We start from the raw sequence: 5783 nt of genomic DNA on the forward strand, positions 1-5783 counted from the left end.
CGCTTTTGTCCCACTTCCTGACACCCGAGTACGTTTTTTACATTTACTTTGGTTCTTTGGAACGATTTCCTTACACATCCTTGCATTACGAGTTGTGCTATGGCATATATTACACATTCTTATTTTTTGTTCCTCACCTTGAGAGGGAATACGATTGGTGTTTTTAGTCTACCGGCTTGACGTATTTCCATCACAGAAGGGTTAACAACCATAAGGTCATCCGGAACCTCCCAATCACTAAGTTTTGAAAGAGGGCATACGGTCTGCTCGTACGTTCTTTGATATGTTTCAATTTTATAAGCATCTATAGCCATATGCCCACAATGATCATTTTTCAAGTGCGTTAAAATCATTATCACATGACCACATGGCAAACCAGTTAGTTGCCAATATTTTCAAGAACAAGTCTTTTCCCTCAAATTCACTATGCCGCCACTTTTGAAGTCATACACTTGATATGTTGTATTGTCAACACCGGATACCGACCATTCTTGAATCCCCTCTTTTTTTTAACCATATCTCCAGCCCACTTCGTAAGTATTGTTGTACTTTTTCTGTTAAAATAAACATATATTATTATATATGACATTTATCATATAATTTAAAATTAAACATAATCATACCTACAGCTATCCGCCGTTTGTAAAACCATTTCTGCATAAGTGCGCGAAAGAACTCAATAAGTGGTAATATATGCAACTTCCTTGCTTTATTTGATACAACATTCATGGACTCCGCACTATTTGAGGTCATATAATCATACCTCGTGGTAGCGCAATACGCTCTGGTCCATTTCTCACGTGGAATTTGACTGATATATGTCGCTACATCATCTCTTATATTACGAAGTCTCCCCCAATAGAATTCAAACTTAGTGGCTTTGTAAGCTCTTACCAACTTCCAAACAAAATTGCTGTTTTTTTGTTTTTCCAAAGGCGTGGACTATGAATCCTATTAGAAAAAAACCACACAATCCATGTTGAGCATTTGGAAAAACATTTTGAATACTTATAGCAATTGCGGGTGCCTTATCTGTGACCATTATGAGACCTTCCACATCACCAATGCATTCATGTAGTTTTTCAAGAAATCATGTCCAAGAATCTGTAGTCTCATTTGGGCAAATTCCATACCCAATAGGCAAGATCTGATTCTTGCCATCTATGGCTACTGCATGCAAGATGGTGCCTTTGTACTTTTCCTTCAAATGAGCATCATCCATAATAATAACTTTTCTACAACACTCTTTGAAAGCACGTATCTGCAACAACAATATAAAAACCATTAATATATCAACAATATAATTTGTTTATAAACATTTAAGAAAATAACAAATATATTTAAAAATATATTACCGTGCGTCCAATAGCGAAAAATCAATACTCAAAACGATCCTCCAAATCAGTTTTTATGTACGCCACAGTACCAGGATTATGTTTCTTCAGATTGTGAAAATAAATTGGTAGTTTGGAGAAACTTTCTTCGGGGGTCCCCATCATCAATCCCAAAGCAAATTCTCTAGCATGCCACGCTTTTGAATAACTCATATTTATTTGTAGCAAAACATTCATATCTCTAATTATATCATTAGGCTTCCAAACTCTCAAACTTCCTTGATCCATAATGTCATGTATTATGGTTCTCACAACTTAGCTATTTACTTGCCTTAGATTTGGGTGTATAAGAAATAAAGAACATGTATGCTCGTCATTAAACGTCTTGATTTCAAACATTTCTGTTCCTTTAATGAGAGATGCGTATAAACTCCAATGACAGTTTTCTTGCATACAAACAACCTGGTACCGAGATTTTGAAGATTTTTCAACCTTTATCAGAAACTTTTCTCTAACAGATTTGAATTTAACAGCAAATGCTAGCTCTTTTTTGGTGTTATGGGTTTGATTGACAAATAATTTATCATTCGGACCTAAACTGTGAAATGGTCCAGGTTCAAGAATAGGTTCTGGACAATCAGGAATAGAAGGAATACAATACCATAGATTAAAAGTAGTTTTTCGTTGCGTGTACTCATCATCCGACCACCCTTCATTTGATTTTTCCTCACATCTTCGATCATCAATTTCAGGAACTTCTCCAAACTCGAACAAATTTTGGCGTTGTAATTCAGTCATGCCCACTTTTGCTTCTTTATCATTATCTGATACAAAAGTATCATTATCATATACAAATTTATCAGTAATCGAAACTTTTTTTTCATAACCCACTGGCACTTTATTTCCTCTTCCCCTTGAACGGTATCCATCACATTGGCTTTCTCTACGACCTCTATTAGTTTTTGCTGGATTAAATTGGTTGTTAACCACTGCTTGTTCTTCAGCTTCTTCACCTACCACCATTAAATACAAATGCACCGTCTTCTTTGATTCAAACATTACATGTCTCAATTGAAATACATCAGTTTCATCTCCAAGCTCCATGACATACCCTAACTCCGGGTGTTTAAAAGACAAACATATATGACTATCTAACACACCTGCCTTACTTCTAACCATTTGTAATAACATTTCATGGTCAATGTTAGGAGGAAGATTTAAACCATAGTTTTTCACATTATTTCTAACGTAAACCTCATCTCCATTAACTAACTGTCATGACCCTCCCGTACACAAAATAATAAAACTCATTTTACAAATCACTCTCCACAAACACAACGAAAAAACAACTTCTACTGGTAATTGAAACTCACAAACTCACAAAAAACCACTTAAATACGTCTATAACTTTTATAACTGATCTGCAGAGGTGTACACTAATCCGTAGAGGTGTACATAGATCTGCAGAGGTGTACACTGATCCGCAGAGGTGTACATTGATCCTTAGAGGTGTACACAGATCCACAGAGGTGTGCACTGATCCACAGAGGTGTACACTGATCCGTAGAAAACAGTTCTATAACTGATCTGCAGAGGTGTACGCTGATCCGCAGAGGTGTACAATGATCTGCAGAAAACAGTTCTTACGTGGGTAAGTGATGTGTCAAAAACCCAGATTCTTCAACACTATGTATGCGATTTGAGTATTGCTTTCTTACCCTTCGATTCTTCAAAACAAAGTCTGCGAGGTCGTCCAATGCAAGAAATCGCCTCCAAATTTCTCGTGTGTTTGTTAAAGACGATGTTAACAACTGTGACTACGATGTTCCAGTTAAGGAACATACATGTTGGAAGCTCACTAACCCCAACAAACGTTTTTGGAACTGCAACAACAACTTTTTGTAAGCTTCGATCTAGTTTGATTTGTTAATGCAAGATTTTTTAGGGCTTCACTATCAAAAACCCATTACATTATGAAAAAAACCCTAAAAGTAATTTTGATTATCTTAAGTTGTTGTCTTGATTTCGTTTCTAAAAATACATGTACGATCACGATTGTTTAAAATACATCTTGGGTGATTAGTGATTGTGTTTTGATGTTTTATTCATGTGGGTTTGATACAAACAAGACTGAGGAAATGTGATTACTTTGAATGGAAAGATGTTGCACTGGAAGATGGTTACTACAAAAACCTCATCTATTCCATGAAGCAGCAGTTGGATTCCAAAGAGGATCTTGGTGTCATAAAAAACTTAAGGACTAAGAATGCTGAGTTGGAATTTCTCCTGAGTAAGGAGAAGAATCTAGTGGCAAGCATGGACAAGGGGATGTGTGATTCCAAGAAGAGCATACACATGTACAAGCTGTTGGTAGTTGTTCTAGTTGTTGGGTATCTCATGTTTGTTTTGTTTTTACGTTAGCTAATTAGTGTTGGGATGTGAAGCTTTTGGTGTAGCTGTATGTATTGGGATGTGAAGGTTTTTTTGTATCTTTTGTAAAGTTAGCCTAAAGTGGTAATGTGCTGCATTTTGTATTTTTTGTAAAATCCCAATGACAATTGGTAATTAGGGACGACTAGTCTACTATTCCAAATAACATAATCAAAACATAAGAAAATATTCTTAAAACAATAATCATAATACAATCAAAGTCTACTATTCCAAATAACATAATCAAAGCATAATAACATATTCTTAAAACAATAATCATAATACAATCAAAGTCTACTATTCCAAATAATTTATGTCATCCTATTACGGTAACTAAATCTCGTATCTATAGGTGACTGACTTGTCTCCACTGGTACACCCGATGCAAGCATTTCCATGAACATGCACACAAAAACTCCACAATCTCCTCTTTCTCCTTCTTCTACTTTTTCCTGCTGTGGCACATGTTTAGCTTTAATGAATTCCACCTCAATAGGTTTCTGTCTATTGGGAAAATGGGCTCAATATGATATGTGGTCTAGTTCACTTAATATACTATCTCCCAACGATTTGAAACTACCGTCACCCGCATATTTTTTAAAGAAACCAGACCATTCGGTTGAATCATATATGCTCACTTTCCATGTAAGGAGATCCAAATCAACCAAATACCAATGCATGTGCGGTATGTTGATGGGAATTAAAACCTTCAAAAAAATGATAAGTTATTAGATATATACATATTTTAATTTATATATATATATATATATATATATATATATATATATATATATATATATATTATATGATATATATAAATAAATATACTAACCAGATTAATATCCTTCCAATGTGGTCCATCAACCATCCCGGCTGCTACACGCCTCAAATAATGTTGTTTCCAAGGTTCCAAAGTCATGCCTTCAGGATTAATAATCGTCCACCTACCAGTCGACGGATTTATTTCCTTGAGCAGGGACGCCCAGATAACCAAATGTTGCGTGTTAGAAAAAAAATTCATTTTGAACAATTAGTTATCCAACACTTTTTGTAATATAAAATAAGGGATGTGTGTTACCTCAGAGAGCAACCATCCAGAGCCAATACCAAGTAAACTTGACCAAAATTCCCAATTCATCTCAATACCTCTTAAAAGTCTATGCTTCACAAATATCGCTCCCATCTTCTTTCCCCACAATTTCCAAAATTCATCATCACAATCTACATAACTGTCCAATAGTAATGGTCTTTTTGCTACATTATTGAACTTCTGCGGGTTTTTTCCTTTTCTGTTCTTCAATGGTTCCGTCGACGGAACCTTCAAAATTAATATGTTAATTAATTTGGAATGATTATATACTATATAAATAGAAATTACTTAATTTTATACATGTGTGTAAGGCTCCCTACAAAATTTCGATTTCATTTTTACCCGCCCTTTTAACGGTGTAACTGTGTTATCATTAACTTCAACAACAAATGGTGGCGTCTGCACATACGTATAGCCTGACTCGGGATCCAAACCACGAAAAAATGCTTCCCCCGTATCCACATTTTCCATATCGTTCACACCAAATTGTTTATCTTTTTCTCAATTATCCATTCTCTTCCCAAAGTGCTCGATTGTGGTTTTCAATTCAGCAACAATGCCCATTAACTTGTCTATTTTACTGTCTTGTAGAAGTATGTGGTATGTTTCCTGAAAATGAGAGGTTAAGGTGTAATCTGCTCCCCGAAAATGAGAGCCTGAGGTGTAGTCTGCTCCCTGAAACTGAGACGGGTAAGGTGATGGAGACCGCTGCTTAGGAGGGCTATGTTGTTGCGGTGATGGAGACCGCTCCTTAGGAGGACTCTGTTGTTGTGGTGGCGACTACACTTTGTCTAGAGTCCAACTTACATAACACAAAAAGAATGGAAAATGGATCTCAATATGCATTGGTTCAAAATCATGTGGGAAGTTATTTACCTGCAAAATTAAAAAAATTAAATTTAAGTATATAAAATTGTTGTAATTTTTAA

General features: G+C 35.5%; 1 long non-coding RNA gene across 1 annotated transcript; it reads right to left on the minus strand.

Annotated features, from left to right (window-relative positions):
- Positions 1 to 4135: 4135 nt before the first annotated feature.
- Positions 4136 to 5073, minus strand: LOC145105758 (uncharacterized). Its single transcript, XR_013707404.1, has 3 exons — positions 4843 to 5073; positions 4597 to 4731; positions 4136 to 4471 (listed from the first exon to the last, which is right to left on the minus strand). It is a non-coding gene; the product is annotated as an uncharacterized LOC145105758 (long non-coding RNA).
- Positions 5074 to 5783: the final 710 nt, after the last annotated feature.

This window comes from Lactuca virosa, chromosome 1 (genome assembly GCF_052849685.1).
Source record: "Lactuca virosa cultivar CGN04683 chromosome 1, Lactuca_virosa_CGN04683_v6, whole genome shotgun sequence".
Classification (NCBI taxonomy): Eukaryota; Viridiplantae; Streptophyta; class Magnoliopsida; order Asterales; family Asteraceae; genus Lactuca; species Lactuca virosa.